Raw genomic sequence first — 19363 nt, forward strand, 5'->3', positions numbered from 1 at the left:
TGCCCACTTCTGTGTAAGAATGGGCCCTCTGTCTCTGCTTATGTGTTTCCTGCATGGGGAACTGGATTCTTGTGGTTGCTTTACCTCACTCAGACAAGTACTGAATGATGTAAGAGATTGAGGGAAATGTAGGTAAACTGAATATGAAATGAAATTATAAGAAGCCTTTGTCAACTGCATCTCAAAACAAACTCCCCGTGCTAGGATGTTAACAGAAAGGCTCCTCTAACAGTAGATGCACAGATCTGAATATCTGGCTGCAACACCAGCCTAAGTTGCCAGGCAAGGTTGAAGCATTTTACATAATAGCACTAAATTACAGCTAACAACTCCACCCTTCTCAGAGTCCCAAAATGGGGATAAAAAGGGGAAACGAAAGCTGTTAAAGTGTGTGTGTGTGTGTGTGTGTGTGTGTGTGTGTGTGTGTGTGTGTGAGTGTGTGTTTGTGTGTGTTGTGTGTGTGTGTGTGTTGTGAGTACCACCAGGTGTAAGAGTCTAAGATGCAATTGAGGTATGAAAGAGTGAGGTCATGTGAACTGCGCACACACACTCTTACCATGCCTGTGGCGTTGTGGTCAGTGCCCTTTCAGTTCAGTCAAGCAAAAGAGGATTTTCATTCAAGTAAGAAAAAAAGAAAAAAAAGTGTTCTACTGACATTAAGTAGCAGTCTATTTATTCTCCCCTTCTGAAAAGAAGAAGTTTTGAGTGCACTGGGTTGAATACTGTACTCACAAACAATAGGACGTGTCCTTGTGAACGTACAGTAATTCAAGAAGTGGTTAATGTGGGCATGCATGGTCAGGTCACGTAACCACTATGAATTTCCTTTTAAAGTAAAATCCTTCTCTTTATTTAAACCTATTTTGTGCCACTACCACATGATGCTGAGGTAAGCAGGTTGTAGTCATTCGTATTTTTTGGTGGTCATTCGTATTCGTATTGTTTCATTTTTTCATTTTTTTTCTTTTACAGAGTCGGACAAATTCAGCTACTCAAGAATGTGGTTAGGTTCCTTTTCATAATAATTAATTAAGGTGGCTGTGAAAATATCAAGACAAAAATGGATGTGTCCTTCATCTTAAATATGATCAGATCACCACTTCTTTTTTTTAAATACTGTATATGAATCTATCACTACATTTTGTTTAATAATCTTGAAAACACACGTCCTCACCATCTGACTGGCTGAACATGCAGCGTGTCCTGTCACTGCTAAGGAGCACAGATACATGAAAATGGATGAGACAAGCCTCGCCATGTCTGCAGGTGTGTCTGTGTCATCTTAGACACCCGCCCAGACACCCACACACACCCACACACATATACACACACACACACACACACACACACAAACACACAGACAGACTGGGTGCTACACAGTGAAGCTGTATCACACCTGCTATTGAGGCATTACAATGTCCAGTCACCTCAAGCGAGTGTTGATTAATGACCTCAGTGTAGCAGCACTTTCCTTGATGGAAATCCTTCTTTACAGTAGTTTATATGAAAATTGTGTCACTATATATTTCACATGCTGCTTTTGATTGCTCCTGCAGACGCTCCTGCATGTAGATCCTTCCATGCCGGGGTCATTAAAAAATCGTAGATTTGGGATTTCATGTGACAATGTGCCTTTTCAGGTCTGACTTTATTTTGTTCTTACATTATGAGGACCCTTTTTATACCTTCCCTTTCCTCAAAGTATGCTTTATGTTCAAATTACACTGCAGTGATCCTCGTGTGCGTCTCATTTCCTCCATGGAAACCTCACTCAATACATACTTAGTTACACTGCAATGAGCGTAGCTCAGCCTCCCATCTGGTTTATAAGAACCTTATTCTCAATTGAGCTCACCTATGAAGGAAAGCTCAAACAATATATCCCTTTATCCAGCTTGGTGTGTAGCTGAACAAATTGCAGGAAAGACCAGTGAGCTCACAGTGGATCACTGATACAATCATTATAGCAAAAAAAAAGTGACTGTGACATTACTGGTAGCATTAAAGAAAGCCTCATGGAATTACTGAACTGTTCAAAAGGGCATTACAAATCACTGTGACCTACTGGTTCTGCCAAAACACTGAAATATGAGCATGATTATAACACAGTGTGCTCTGTGACTTCTTGTAATGTGAGTGCTAATGAAAAGGGACTAAAGGGTTGCTGTAGTGGAATCTGACAAGTGTCCAGAAATAGTCTGCTAATAAAACCAGTCCCCCTCCAGAGGCCACCCTTAGCTGTGATTCAGGCCTGTGAAATGTTTGGGCCCAGTGCCGTAAAAACAAGCAGAGAGCAAGACGGGCGAAGACTTGATTAGTCTATATAAGGAATTGCCTCTTGCGCTCAAGAAACGCCATCATTGGAGAGCTATTGGTTGGCATGTAAACATAAAGCTTTTACAAGAGCACCTACTTCACATTCCAGCTATGAGGTCAGTCTGAGCTATTTTAACATTTAATTATGTAATAATCTCAGCATAGTTATCGTATGACGCAGGCTGTATTCTGGGACAAGACATTTTATCAAACATTTCTTTCTCAGCTTGTGAAGAACAGAACTTATCTTAAATTATTCTGTTGCATAAATAAATAAAGCGTGACACTGCAAGCTTGGAGTAAAGGAGGTGTTTTCCAAAGTGCTTACATTTAATCAGCGGGGACTTTTAAGGTCCTCTTTTCTCTCCAGTACTTCTATATTCAGAAGATTCAAGATGAGACACCGTGAGAATAAATCGTCGCTCTAGCATATAGAAGAAGAAAAAAACAAGAAGAAATACAGAGGACAAAAAATAGATGTCTCATAAAGGAACTGATTGTATCAGCTGAGAGATAGGTAGTCTCTGAGTTCAAACAGGACACGGACAATTGAGTGTTAAAGACATTTTGGGAAACACACTTACTCACTGAGAGTTGTATCAAGCTCCTCATCTAACTCTGTAAAAAACATATTTCCCAAAATGTAGAATTCTTTTGAAAAAGAGTAAGTGACATACAGTACATGGTAGTGCAAGATAGATAGATAGATAGATAGATAGATAGATAGATAGATAGATAGATAGATAGATAGATAGATAGATAGATAGACAGATAGAAGTATCTGAGTTCAGACAGGACAGCACAGTTGCATGCGTTAAGGCAGATTAATGCTTCATAATATTTGCTATGTCCTATCTTTTACAGACATACTTTTACGTCTGTTTCCTCCTAACAGATATGTCTAATAATCCTACAATCCAGACAGTGGCATGTGGTCATGGGGTAACCAAGAAATACAATAGTGCACTTTCCGTTTCCACTTTATGTTGTTGTGAGTTTTTGAAATGACTTAAATGCAGAGTCAAAGCCGTTTAAGTAAAAAAATGATGAGAGAAATGATTCAGTCGAAGCATGTTATTATTATTATTATTATTATTATAATACTCTTCTTTTAAGACTATGCTTCAACCTCACTTTGTGTCAGCATGGCAGTAATTAAAATCTTCTGCTTGCATTATTCTCCTCACTGTGTCACAATTTCTCATCTCGGTGTTTTCTCAGTATCCCCTCTCTCTCAGGTAATTGCTATTAATACGTGTTTTTTTCAGTTTGTATGAGGGGCTCCAGTAAAGAAGAAAACTTGGCTTTTCACTCACTGAGCTAAACCGAAAATATTGAAATTCATTTCATTTCAATTCAAACTGTGCATCAACGCGTGCGTGTGTGTTAAATTAAGGCTGTGATGCACTCTCAAACAGTCAATGTGATCTTACTCTTTCAAAAACCCTCACATTTAAACACACACTCCTGCGCTGTGCCTTCTGCAAAAAAAAATCCCTAAGTCTTCAGCGTATAACATGTGATGTGATAAAGCACAGGCTCTCTGCTGAGCTCAACCCTCGGGTCACAGCAGCCCTGAGAGGGACTGTCATATGTGTGTCAGCTCTCATATCTGAATGGCTTCTGAGGACTTCGGTGTAGTTTAGCTGATGCAGAGCGGGGAGGGCATTAAGGAACGCTGCTGGCACACTGCAAAAACCAAACTCCATTTCCCATTTGGCCTCAAATCATGAATGGAAATTGGCAACACATGTCTTTCAAGCAGAAAAAAACTAAATGGAGACAAATTCTCACAACCAAGTCCAGAAGGTGAACACAGTTAGCTAAGCACGCATGGTGGTTATAAAAGCAGGAGATAGTTTGACATTTTATTAGTCTATGTCGGCAAAGCTCCATTTACAGGATAGTTCCGGTGCCGCCAAAGGATCTACCGGATGTCCCTCATTTTTGGCTGGATGTTTCTCACCTTTCTTTGTGTTGGCATGCTAAACCGACTATGGTTAACTGCCCCTCAGATGTCTTGCAGGGTATTTAGAGACTAACTAGACTATCTAAATCAATACCAATCTGAGTTTTCTGTTGCTCAACTAAAACAACCTTTGAACATTCCACCAAAACAAGTTTCTTCTTGAGGTTATTTTGCAGAAGCATCGTTGCTCCATCTTGTCACTGCCCAAGACATTTGGGATTGGTTTAAAAAAAATGCCAATAAACCAGAGTGCGAGTTTTTCTCCCATCCCGTAATGTTGTGTGGTGTAACCAGACCCTCCTCCGCAGCGCTGTGGAGAGAGGTCTGGAAATACAAGACTAATATTATGTAAATCAGTGAGACCAAAGGGTACTTCTGCAGTAACCAATGAGATCACAGTAACAGGGTGGAGACTTACCGTACGTATCCAATTCCTTATATTTCTTTATTTCTTGTATTTCTACTCTATTTATAATATTTGTGTAACTACAACACAGAGTTTCCCTTCGGGGATCAATAAAGTATTTCTGATTCTGATTCTGATTCTGATTCTGATTCTATAGAAATTTTGATTTGATCATATATAATCACATATTTGTGTTTTGAAAGATAGTGAGCACACAAATAAGATAAAAAAAAGTATTCACAATAACTTGTCAACTAAGGTAGTCTGACTGCACAAGAAAAAAACTTCAGTTCTCCCCCAACATGAGTCAGTTGCAAGCTGATTAAAACAACAAAGACTAGAGAAAAATAAGAGAAAAAAAGACAACACAAAGCTAGAAAAGTAATAGTAATAGAAAATTGTGGGAATATCCAGTTGCTGCTATCCAGTTGCTATAAGTACCAATGCACACTTTACCTAAAGAAAAAAAGGATGTCTAGACTGACTTTTATCTTTGGGGAAATACAATCAAACGTTTTTTATTTTTTTTATTTTATTAATCCCACAAGGGGAAACTACACTTTTCACTCTGTTGTTATTACACACAGGCCTGAATTACACACACATGCACTAATGGAGAGATGTCAGAGTGGGGGGGCTGCCCATGCAAAGGCACCCCAAGCAGTTGGGTTCGGTGCCTTGCTCAAGAGCACCTTGGCAGTGCCCAGGAGGTGAACTGGCATCTCTCCAGCTACCAGTCCACCACCATTGTTTTGGTCCGTGCGGGGACTTGAACCAGTAACCCTCCGGTTCCCAACCCAACTCCCTATGGACTGAGCTACTGCCACCACCCTTTGGTGGTAGCTCAGCTTTTACTGAAGCCATGCCATGGCTCAAAGGCTATGATACTTATGATACGGAGTATGTTGGACAAAAAAGGTTGCAAACCACTGTTGTAAATTGTAAATCAAATATAAAAGCATACCAAATGTAAGATTATGATATTAACAATGTTCAACAGAATAACTAAAACCACATCTAGGCTTCTAAAATCAGCTTAAAATAACATTAACAGTAACAGTTGTTTTTTTCTTTATCATTTGCTTTTGTTTTGTTTTTAGTTAATTTCTGTTCCCCCAGCTGTCAGTCTGACTGATTTTCTAGTCATAAACTTATGTCTGAACCGTGTTAACTCACATCTACGTTTACAGGCCGGCCCATTCAGGAGGTAGAGGTATGAGTGGGATGCATTTAGTGGTGGATCTGGGTTTGTGGATGGATGAAGCCTGAGCATCTGCAGAAAGTAAAGACTTATTTAGAGGGAGATTACATCTAAAATATATATAAGTGTACGGGATGATTGGTCGATCAGTATTAGACGAGAAAAACAAAGAACAGTCTCATTAAGCAGTGTTGCGGCTCCATTCATGCATTCATTCATCAGTTCCAAGTGTTCAAGAGAGCTGAAAACCATGATGAATGGTTGGATAGATTATTACAATAGACGTTTTTTTCTTCTTCGCTTGTGATCCTCTAATTTCAATAATCAAACAAAAAAATACGGCTTAAGTTTTGGAATGTGATGCTCAACCAGCCCATTAAGTCTTACCTCACATTGGACTCTGATGAGGTTGTGATTGGTTAAGTCTTTGTGCCTCCATGAGGCCCTGTGCAGGTTCCCTCACTCCAACTCTTAGAATGGAGCTATGAGCATCAATACATGGCTGATGAAAATCAAGCTGCTCACCGACCGGTTTCCCTATTGAGCCCCAGTGTTTACAACCCCATCACAGAGAGAGTGTATAACTGGGAGATCTGGGTTGCACCTCCCTCTTATTCAGATGCCTGCCAGAGCCTGTTAACTTTCAGTATTCAGTGAGATGTAAAGAGGCTCTAGGAGCGCATGGGAGGCTGGGGATGGCTCACAACGCCGCTTTTCATCAGCTTCAGCCCGTCACCAGCTCTGTGCTTAATCCTGTAGAGAGATGTGGAGGCCTTACTGGATGGGTGGGGTGAGGAGAGGAGGAGAAAGAGTAGACAGGCAAGTTGGCTGTTCAGCAGTGTTCAGTGTTTTCCCTAGGTTGACTGCTTTTGAGGGGATGGGCGTCTAACCCAATTAATTACAATATGACCAAATCGTTAAAGGAGTCATACATTACAAGTCTGCCCGTATTTCAATTTTCATCGTGATGATTTTAATTTACTTTTGCACCTAACCTTTGGTCTTGTTGAGCCAGCGGTACATGGGAGGACTTTCTCCCCCTGACAGCCAAGATGGATCACAGCCTGTCCTCCTGTGCTTGTCAGCTGGGATGCAGCTGTATCAGGAGAGCTGCTTGTGCTCGGGCCAGGGCGAGCTTCCCTCCCTTTAGAAGCCGAGCTTCTAGCATCCTCACCACTGTTGGCAGATTTAGGTTGGGTGCATTTAAAAAACTAAGATACAGTATTTTCTTTGACCTGATTCTCAGACGAATGGTGTCAACATCTGTCCATCTTTACACGTAGACATTTCTCTCTCTGGGAAGTTTTTGTTGCACTTACAGTACAAAAGTTACAGTAACGTAACAAGGTGTCATCACATTGAGTGATATTTTCTTCACTTCAACTGTTTCTCCTTGGCCTTGCTCTGTGTGTGTGTGTGTGTGTGTGTGTGTGTGTGTGAGTTGTGAGAGTGAGAGCAGAGAAGATGAGAGAAACTAGTGTGAGCCTAATGAGCAAACCCAGTGAAGGAACTGTCCCACTGAGCTGAGATGAAACAAATGCACATAAATTAGGTAAATACCATAAATAATTCTTGATTATTTCAAGGAAGTAGGCAAGGGAAAGTGAAACACTGGTGTTTAGCTGCACTAAATCACATTGTCTGACATTTGTGCAGCAATTTCAATGTTTTCATGAATTTATAGTTTTGGATGTACCTTTGTCACAATGAAAAAAATAATTTCTGTACTCAATTTGCTCAATGAGGGGATGTTCCATGTGTAGGTCATGCAGCTTGGGAGACTTACAACAAAGCCCTCAAGCACTTTTGGAGAGATGATTCAGGCAATTATGCAGAGAAACCACCATAAGCCTCGGTGGACTTAACTCGAATGCACCAAAAAAATAAATTACCCAGCATGTCCCAGTTACCTAGCAGACACCCTACAGTAGATTCAGTCTATTGTAGCTCTAGCTCCTCTGGAGAACAGTCACTGGTACATGTTCATACTAATGTTTGCATAATCATACTACAATATATCATTTGCATGCTTTCTTACAAAACAAAAGTTGCACATCTCACAGCACATTATTTAAGATAATTGCTGCTGCTAATGTACAAGCACTGTATGACAATGTTCAGATTTGAATAGCCTGCAGATCAGTCTAACCTCAACTTTATTCTTAACCAAACTTATATTTCTCTTCAATGTAGATTTTCATATGATGAATCATAAAAAATATAGTGTTTAAATCATATTGTTAGTAAGATAATTCTGTCACTGGGAGCTGTATCGAGCTACAATTTCTCTTTGTAACATCTTCTTTTAAACACATGTGGCCCCACTGTAGAAATAAGGGATTCATGCAGTTCCAAATAGCCTACAGGTGGTAATTGCTACAATGGAAATAAATTAAGTAAAGTTTTAAATACTGTGAAATGTAAATAGTTAAGGGACTCAAATGAATAAAAACGTTAGGTTTCTGTTTTTGTTTCCTGTTTTCTGTTTGTGTGTCACCAAAGTGAACTTCCTGTCTTGTGCCTTTCAGTGAGTGTTTCCTGTTTTATTTTGACAGTTGAGGAATTCTGCTTTGTTGTGTCTGGCTTTACTTCCTGTGTTTTCCCGCCTCTGTGATTGCCTAATGTTTCTCACCTGTTTCTCAGCCCTTGTGTCACCTGCCTGTTGTTTCCTCCTGTGTATTTAGTGTCTGTGCTCCCTTTGTCTCTTGTCAGATGCTTTTGTGTGTTGGTGTGCGTTTTTTGCCATTTGCCTGTTCCAGTCAGTTTGCTCAACATTTGGACTCTTCCCTGAGGTCTTTGTTTCCCCGGGAGTTTGTCCCTTTTTTCTCTTTTGGACTTTTTGGATTTTTCTGTTTTGGGGTTTTGGACTTCAAAAAATTCTGCTCTTAATAACATCAGCTTGGAATAGTTAGAGTTAACAGAATAAAAACACAGAATACACCTTTAGTTTCAACTCTGTTTAATTGGTCAGTAGGTGACACTCCTACTGTATCATGCCAGATTAATTACACAAAACAAATTTATAAACTAATATAACGTGGTGGAACTCAACGTGTAAGAGGTATATCTTTTTTATTCAGTTTGTGGTCCGACATATTATCACCTTCAAATCCACTTCTCCTAATTTGGTTTCGAGATGAGATTACAGGTTCAAGTCATTTTTGCTACGCAAGCAAGTTCGGCTGACTGTGTTCTGTGGATTTGTTTCGAAATCAGGTTCTTCAGCTTTCTGAGATCTGCTTACTGTCAGCTGTGATGTGGAATATCACAAGTTGCATGCTCAGTCACCACACAATCACACACAAAAAATTATTGATTTGAACAGTATGAATCTAAACATTTGTAATGCTGACAGTGTTCCCTGCCCCAGGTCTCATTCACAATTCATAATACAGTAAAATGAACCAAACTACTACTAGACTTCCCTGGATTGACATGGAAAACTTGGTCCGCGTTCAGGCTACAGCAAGTTAGAAGAAATGGAGGAAAGTGTCAATTTACCCCATCTGCTGGTTGGAAAACAAGGAAATATTCTTACTGTACTCCATGTGTACTAATGTATCATAATTGCATGAAGAAAAAAATGAACAGCGCTCTCACAATGTGAGATATCGGTCATGACCACAGCCTCCCCTGCTCCGTATAAACCCAGCAGACCGCGGCAGCATAAACACAGCAGTGTGTTTAGTCCCAGAAATGAATTAGATAGTAATCATGTTGTGTGTGCATCCTGATAAATCTTGCCAATTTTAAAATCAAACCACTGCTCCCGATGCAACTCTGGCACTGGTTAAAGAACGAGAGTTTATCAGAATGTGAATGGGTAAATTATTAAAAACTTTTATAAAATTGCAGGGACAGAAGAGAAAAAAAAAACCTCTCTTTCTGATGGGGCGAAGCAGGGACAAGTTGCTGTAAAACCAGCTGCTGAAGCCACTCACATCTCTTTTCCTCTAAGGAAGTTCTGGTGCTGGTTCGGAGTCGGTGTCTGATATTGGACCAGTTCTTTGCTTTTCCACACAAATAAACCTGGCTCTGAGCCAAGAAAACAGGTTCCAACTCAGCACCAACTTAGCGCTGGTCCAGAGATAAGAACCGGTTACGTCAGGTGCTGGGAGAAAGTCCCGATAGGCTTTTTGTTGGGAAAGTTGGGACTTCCTCAGTCAAACCGGGACGTCTGGTCACCCTTACGGTGTTTTGCTTGACGCTACTGATGTTGCCATCGCAAGGCAGCAAAAAGTTATGACAAAAGTTAAATCATGTGAGATAATTACCTTTCTTCTTGAACGTATCCTCTGTCCATAGCGGTCACGAATTGCTGTCAAGGCCCGTCTTTGAATTCCAGTGGGAATTTGTAAAGCCAGGAGCAAAAGTATCGGTATGTAGTCCTCCATTATTGTTGACTGTCATGACACGTTGCTATACGCATTGGTACTTGCAGTGACGTTGTGACGGAGCCCTACTCTGGCTCTCAGGCTGTGGAAAATTGAGCTGGCTTCTTAGATAATTGGCGAGTAGAACCAGCACCGAACTGGCAATAGCACCAGCCCAGAACCAGCACCTGGTCAGCCTTGGTGGAAAAGACATGTCACAGTTACTCCACGTGCCGGTTAGTGAACCTGCCAGACTGTGTGCATTGTTTTCAAGACGGAGCCAATCATGGGAAGTGTTTTGTTTAGATAAAGGCGGAACATGAGCTCATCTCTCTGACCTTTACTTCACTAGTAGTGCTGTGTTGCTCATTAGGTTCCGACTCTAATGTATTCACAAACTTCATGCAGGCTCATTATTTACCAAGTTCTTTCTGCTGACCAGACATTTGAATTGGTAATTAATGGATAATAAGAACATGCAGTAATTAAACAATGAATCTCAAAACTGCTGAATTGAGGGTTTGTCTTCTGTTTTTTGGGATCACATCTGCAGCTGCTAGAATGCATGTATGTGTAGTGGTGTATATTATTAAAGCATACGTTTATTTACACCAGTTCTGTACAGTATATTCTTTGATGCTATTTTTTTTCATTAAAACATAATGTACTAGGGTAGGGTACAAGCGGCCGAAATGGGTTTCCTCAGGAGGGTGGCTGGCGTCTCCCTTAGAGATAGGGTGAGAAGCTCAGTCATCCGAGAGGAGCTCGGAGTAGAGCCGCTGCTTCTTCACGTCGAAAGGAGCCAGTTGAGGTGGTTTGGGCATCTGGTAAGGATGCCTCCTGGGCGCCTCCCTAGGGAGGTGTTCCAGGCACGTCCAGCTGGGAGGAGGCCTCGGGGAAGACCCAGGACTAGGTGGAGAGATTATATCTCCAACCTGGCCTGGGAATGCCTCGGGATCCCCCAGTCGGAGCTGGTTGATGTGGCTTGGGAAAGGGAAGTTTGGGGTCCCCTACTGGAGCTGCTGCCCCCACGACCCGATACCGGATAAGCGGTCAAAGATGGATGGATGGATAATGTAATAATTATTTAAGCTGGACTAACAGTTGGTAGCCAGCTTTAAACTGGTGCACTTAAAACAGACTTAAAATCAAATGTTCATAAAAATCAGCTTTTTTAGCAAAGATTTTGACAACTGAATTTTAGCCAAACACAACCGATGCAGTTGAACCTAAGGCTGCATGATTGTGCAAAAAAAATCATAATCGCAATTATGGTCAATTGGTCAATATTGAAATCACAATTATTTAACACGAATACCCATTGACTTTTAGAAATGTGTGCATTCATTGAACTTCAAAAACAACAGAGAAACAGTGAAAATAACTTGAACTGTGAAACTTCCCTTTATACTTTTCCTGTTAAACCTTTTGTACAAAATAATCGTTTTTCTTGATTACATTGTCTTTGTAATTGTTAAGAGCCGAAATCGTGACAAAATTCAATTAATTGCATGCAAAGCTCTGGTTCAAGCTATTTTTACAGTCTATGAGTTGAACATTTTGTTGCTATAGCAACCCCTTCTGGCACCCCTTCTAGCAGCCCGCCAGTTTGTCAGATCTGGGACCAGGTACATATTGACAGACATCTTTTATCTGCTCCTCAAATGCTCTTGCTGGAGTATTATATGATTTTTTTTTATGATTAATTATTACATGGCTTGGTGGAATTCTAATATAGAATGTGGTCAGTTATTTTCTTGATAAGAAACCATTGCTATGTACAACACACTGTTGCCATAGACGCGGTACAGGACAGCTATCATTCAATCCGCTGAAAGAATTTCAACATTTGTATATACCGTCTGTGATCGCTACGCAGTAATAGCAAAAATGTTTACTATTAACTGACAGGTGTGTCAACATGCAGCGGCTGTGCCCTGATCACCCTGTCGTGGTTGTATTTGCCATAAAACCGCCTTACTCTACATTATCCCTTACTTAAATGATTTTGTTATCTTGTATCATGCTAGCCAAGCTAGCCATTTAGCCAGCACAATTTGAAGTGACATAACTGTCACTGTAATTGTGTGAATGCTGATTCAGCAACATTCACATTATTGTTATCCAATTCTTCTGTATGATGTACAGTCACCTACTATTTCTGCATACTTTCAGCTACAAAAAATGTGTGCTTGTATTTAACTTTTCCCCACCATTTTTCTTTTTACAATGAAAGTCAATAGAGCAATCTTTAAAACCTCTTCAGGATTCTTAGCTTAGGAGGGTAAGAGAATGCTTGTGATGGAGATAGCCTATGGGCTCCAATTAGTTACAGTACTTACATTACATGGATGAAAAATAAAAGAAGAGATAAGTTCCAGGCAGTCTCATTTATCAGTTTTTTCAACATGCTATCTTATCTTTTTTGTCAACAAACTATACTATGACTTTTTAATCATGTATGTCTGACTTTTTTACCGCTTTTTACAACATATTACATTCTGACTTTTTCAACATACTGTACTATGACTTTTTCAACATACTATGCTGTGACATTTTTCAACATGCTATAATATGATCACTTTTTTACTATCGCTTTTTTACTCGTACTATGACTTTTTCATAATTTTTTTAGACATACTATAACATGACTTTTTATCACTTTTTCAACATACTATACCATGATTTATTTATCACTTTTTTAAACATACTAAAATTTTACTTTTTTATCACTTTTTTGACATGCATTAATATAACTTTTTATCACTTTTTTCAACATACTATACTATTCAACCTGTTTTTAAATGTGCTATAAAATAAATCTTACTTAATTACTTGCTATGCCTTCTTTCAACATGCTGTACTATGATTTTTTTATCACCTTTTTCAACATACTCTAATAACACTATGATTTATCCCTTTTTTTGACATACTAAAAAAGTAGTTAAAAAAGTGATATATTTTTCACTTTTTTGACATACTATATATGACATATTCATCACTTTTTTTCGAGATACTAAACTAACTAAACTTTTTCAACATGCTAAGCTATGACGTTTTTTGACATGCTATACCATGACTTTTATACTATGAATTTTGTTATCCCTTTTTTGGCATACTATTTTATCACTTTTTTCAACATGCTATACTACGACTTTTTTATCCATTTTTTAGACATACTATGACTTTTGTCGACCTTCTATACTTTGACTATTTTATCATTTTTTCTGACATTTTTTCAAAATACTATACTTTGACTATTTTGTCACTTTTTTCAACATCCTATACTATGATTTCTTTGACATTTAATACCGTGACTCTTTTTAACATACTATGGCATGATGTTTTTTTTTACATGCTATACTATTTTTATCACTTTTTTGACTTACTACTTTTGACTTACTACTACGTACTTTTTGTTACTTTTTTAACATGCAATACTATGATTTTTTGACATGCTAAATTACAAATCTTGTCACTGTTTCGACATAAAATGCTATGACTTTTTCTCTTTTGCTGACATGCTAGACTGTGACTTTTTTGCCATACAACAGTATCACATTTTACAAAAAAATAAGCTCTGTGCCAGGTCAGATAGTTTAGGCTGATAAGATTATCACTGGACAACAGAAGGTTGAGTGTTCAAATCTTGAAGTTTTAAGTGAATGAGTTTTAAGTGATAGAGTCAAATACAACAAACACATACACGAATCAGTCAGATAGATAGCTGAGAGTAAAAAGAAAATGATCAGAAGACTTTAGGTTGAGTGTTCAAATCCTACACTCTTCAGTAAGTTTTAAGGTCCAATATGCTAAGCGAAAAAGACAAATATGACAAATACATAAATGCTTGTGTCAGCTTAGACAGCTTTTGGTGATAAGAGAATGCTTGTGAAACAAAAGGTTCAGTGTTCAAATCTACAACTGCCAGCCAAATATTTTCAAGACCTATCATATGTGGATGAAGAATACAAATAAAGCAAGAGGAAAGTTGTGTTCTTGTCATTCTTATCAGTTTATTCGACATGCTATACTATGACTTTTTTCGACATGCTAAACCATGACTTCCTAAAAAAACTATAGTGAGAATTCTTTTTTTTAATCACTTTTCAACATATTATACTACAACCTTTTTGACATTCAATATACTGTGACGTTTTAATCACTTTTTTCGACATGCTATACTATGACTTTTTTATCCAACGTACCATACTATGACTTTTTTCAACATAACATACAATGACTTTTTATCACTTTTTTCAACATGCAGTACTATGAATCTTTTCAACATACTATTCTATGACTTTTGTCACTTTTTTCGACATACTCTACAGTCCCTGACAAAAGTCTTGTCGCTTATCTATTTTGTAGAAACACCTGCTATTAACCTGACTTTTAATTAATCAATTGGTGTAAGAAATAGCTCATATGAAAAGCTAAAACCCTCCCAAATGATGTTCAATGCACTGAAATAAATTAGTTTCACTAAAAAAAGATTTATTATTTAAACAAGACAGGAAGGTCAAATTTTGGCAAGACAAAAGTTTTGTCGCCTATACATAAATTGAATCAAATTTACTACAAATATTAAAATATGTCAGCAAATTAAATAGTGGTGCTGTGAGATTCAAATTTAATATCTTGTATGACTTCCATGAGCTTGAAGGACTGCATCCATGCGGTTTGGCAAGGATTCATACAATGTATTGATGAAGTCATCAGGAATAGCTAGGAAAGCAGTCTTGCATGCCTCCCAGAGTTCATCAATATTCTTTGGTTTGGTCTTCCATGCTTCCTCTTTCATCCTACCCCACATATGCTCCATGATGTTCATGTCTGGTGACTGGGCCGGCCAATCCTGGAGCATCTTGATCTTCTTGGCCTTGAGGAACTTTGAAGTGGAGATGGAAGTATGCGATGGAGCACCATCCTGCTGGAGAATTTGGCCTCTTTTATGGTTGGGAATATAAGAGGTAGCTAAGATTTCTTGGTATTTGAGACTATTGATGTCGCCTTCCACCCTGCAGATCTTTTCACCCCATACTGGATGTTACCCCAGACCATGATTTTTCCGCCACCAAAACACTGTTTTCTGGGTGAATCTTGGATCCATGCGGGCTCCAGTAGGTCTCCTGCAATATTTGCGGCAACTGTGGTGTAATTCAACAGAAGATTCATCTGAAAAATCCACTTTCTTCCACTTCTCCAGCCTCCATCCTTTTACCAGGCTGTGGGCCTTGGCAAATGCCACACGGTTTTTCAATTGTCTTTTGTTTAGTGCTGGCTTCTGGGCACTGATTCAACCATAGAGGCCATTTTGAGACAGAATCCGACAAACCGTTCTGGTTGACACAGGGACTTCAGGGGACCAGGTCTCGTGAAGCTCTGCTGCAGTGGAAAATGGGCTGGCCTTGGATTTTCGAGCCAACAAACGGTCCTCTCGAGCAGTTGTCTTGCGGGGTCTGCCTGACCTGGGCTTGTCAAAAACATCTCCAGTGTCTTCAAATGTTTTTTTAATCCTCTGTACTTGACGCTGAGACACATTGAAGGTGTCTGCCACATCAGCAGTGGATCTGGTCTTCAGCCTCTTGATAATCAAAACTTTAGTCTCAGGTGAATCTTAGGTATGTTTGCAGATGTCTAGTTGCAGTTGATGTGAAGGTCTAGTGTACTGGGGTTGTTTTTATACACACCTGAGACCTAATTGATCCATTATTAGTCCCAGGTGAAGCTCATTTGACAAGGCGACAACACTTATGTCTTTGCAAACATTGACTCAATGGGCTTTACCAAGCTGTGACTATTAGAATACTTTTTGACAGTTTCTTTTTCCACTGAAACATTATTACAAAAGCTGTTGGGATTAAAATGAGCCATTTCTTGTAAATAAATCTTGATTAGAAATATATTTCAGCGGCACTTCAGGTCAATTTGTACACAAGCGACTAGACTTTTGTCAGGGACTGCACATGACTTCTCTCACTTTTTCACCAATTGTTTCAACATTTTATACGTTGACTTTTTTTGAAATACTATACTATGACTTTTTCACCACTTGTTTCAACATTTTATACATTGACTTTTTTAACATACTATAATATGACCTTTTTTGACATGCTATACTATGACTATTTTATCTCATTTTTAAACATGCAATACTATGAGTTTTTTCGACATACTATAGCATGAATATTTTCAACATGCTATACTATGGCTATTTTATCACTTTTTCGAAATACTATATAATGACAATTTTATAATTTTTTTCAACATGCTATACTACAGCATGTTGAAAAAAATGATAAAATAGTCTAATCTAGGATACCTGCACAGCACTCTGCATTGTTTACGTGTTGCTAGTTTGGCGGATCACGGGCTGGGCCACTCGGCGGTTGCCTCCGGGCCGCAAGTGGCCTGCAAGCCGCCAATTGAATAGCCCTGTGCTATACTATGACTTTTGTAATGCTACACATGATTTATCGATCCGTTTCTTCAACATACTATACAATTACTTTTTCATATTTTTTTTTCAACACACGATACTATGACCTTTTTATCACTTTTTTCAACATGCTATACTATGGTTTATCTATCACTTTCTCTGACTTTGTTGTCACTTTTTTAACACTTTTTTCAACATACTATACTATGATTTATCTATCACTTTCTTTGACTTTTTTCAACATGCTATTTTAAGACTTATTTCGACATGCCATTCTATGACTTTTTAACTCTTTTTTATACTCTACTGGGACGTTTTTATGATTTTTTCAACAAGCTGTATTATGACTTTTTCAACATTTTATATTATGACTTTTTGACACACTATACTATGACTTTTAACACATACTATACTATGACTTTTAACACATACTATACTATGACTTTTGTCATCATGCTATACTGTGAATTGTTTCGACATATATATAATATGACTTATCAATTACTGTTTTACTCATACCACCCTATGACTTTTTCATAATCTTTTTTGGCATACTATAATACAACCTTTTTAAAAGAAAAATTCAACATACTATACTATGACTTTATCACTTTTTTAACATGCTATACTGCAACTTTTTTGTCACTTTTTGGAGATACTATAGTAAGACTTTTTCTCTTTTGTTGACATACTATACTATACATTTTTACTTCACTTTTTTTGACGTACAACATATGACTTAGCTAATCACTTTTTTTTGACACACTATACTATGACTTTTTCATCACGTTTTTTGACATACTATACTATGACTATTTTATCATTTTTTTTAACATGCTAACGACATTTTTGAAATGCTATAATGTAACTTTTTAGTCACTTTTTCGACATAATATACTGTGACTTTTGAATCTCTTTTTCAAGATGTAATACTATGCCTTTTTTGACATACTATATATATATAAACTTCATGACTTACCTCACTTTTTTTTACTATGACTATTTTATCAGTTTTTTCAACATGCCATACTATGACATTTTTGACATGCTATACTGTGAATCTTTATTATACTGTACTATAGTATTATGTATTTATCACTTTTTCAACCAACTAGATCAGACTTACAGTATCTATCACTTTTTTCAACATACTATACTATCACTATTTTATCAGTTTTTTTAACATGCCATACTATGACTTTTTGAGTGATATACTAAGAGTTTTTATAACTTTTTTTGACATACTTTAATATGACTTTTTAGACAAACTATACAATAACTTTTATCATTTTCTTATATTATTACTATTTTATAGCTTTTTTGACATGCTGTACTATGACTTTTTATCACTTTTTCAATATACTATACTTTGCCTTTTTATCACTTTTCCAACATGCTATACTATGCCTTTTTCATCATATTATACAATGACTTTTTTGGCATGCTATACTATGAACATTGTTTTTTTCGAGATTGTTTTTGGGCATTTTCGGTCTTTATTTTTGACAGGATAGATGAAGACATGAAAGGGAGAGAGAGGGGGAATGAAATGCAGCAAATGGTTGCAGGTCGGAGTCGAACCAGCTGCATCGAAAAGTAAACCTCTCTACCAACTGTGCAATCTGGGCGCCCATACTATAAATATTTTATCACTTTTTACAACATGTTCACTATCACTTTTTCCAAAAGGTTATACTAAACTACTTTTTAGATCTAATATATTCTGACTTTTTTAGACATTTAGACTATGACTCTTCATCACTTTTTCAATACTATGCTATAACCTTTTTTTAATTTTTTAATCACTTTTTAAACATGCTATACTATGACTATTACATCATGCCATACTATGACTTTTTCAACATGCTATACTGTGCGACATTCTATAATATGACTAACTATGACTTTTTTCAACATACTATGCTAGCACTACTTTATCAGTTTTTTCAACATGCCACACTATGACTTTTTAATCACTTTTTTTCCACATACTATACATGTTATAGTGACTTTTTCCGACATATAATACTTTTCCATTAGGCCGAAGACACTTTTTTACCTGCTTGTCAGCCAATCAATGTTATTTTCATGAATAAAAATTCAGCGTTTTCTGTAATTCTGAAAGTTGGATCAACCTAAAATCGGACTTTTGCCAACAGAACATTCTCTGCCCTCATCTCTTTGAAGATTAATTAATGTTTAGCCAACATCTTGTCTTCAGAAAAGTTTTCATGTCTGCAGGTCTGCTATGTCTCTGCGTGAGAGCACAAATTGGAGCTCCTGGAACCACACTGGCAGACCTTTATGACTGTACTTTACTGTTCACTTGAACTGCTGCTGGCCTGACTTCGGTTTTTAATGGCCTCCAATTAGAGGAGAAAATACTTTAAAGTGTATGGAGTCAGTTGGCACTTGGTACTTTATATTTTCAAGTAAAATGGAGTAAAAATGGAGTGGTTGCAGTAACCACAGCTCAACTTCTTTCATATAAATAATAATAATTATAAATATTATTATATAATTGTATAATAACTTGACTCCAAAAGAACAAACTGAACTAAGGCTTTGTTTATGCAAAGATGTTGCACATCTTAACAGTTCATCATAAATGTGACATATAACAGCATGCAATCAATGCACACTAAACACAAGGAAA

This window comes from Etheostoma spectabile, chromosome 12 (assembly GCF_008692095.1).
Source record: "Etheostoma spectabile isolate EspeVRDwgs_2016 chromosome 12, UIUC_Espe_1.0, whole genome shotgun sequence".
Taxonomy (NCBI): domain Eukaryota; kingdom Metazoa; phylum Chordata; class Actinopteri; order Perciformes; family Percidae; genus Etheostoma; species Etheostoma spectabile.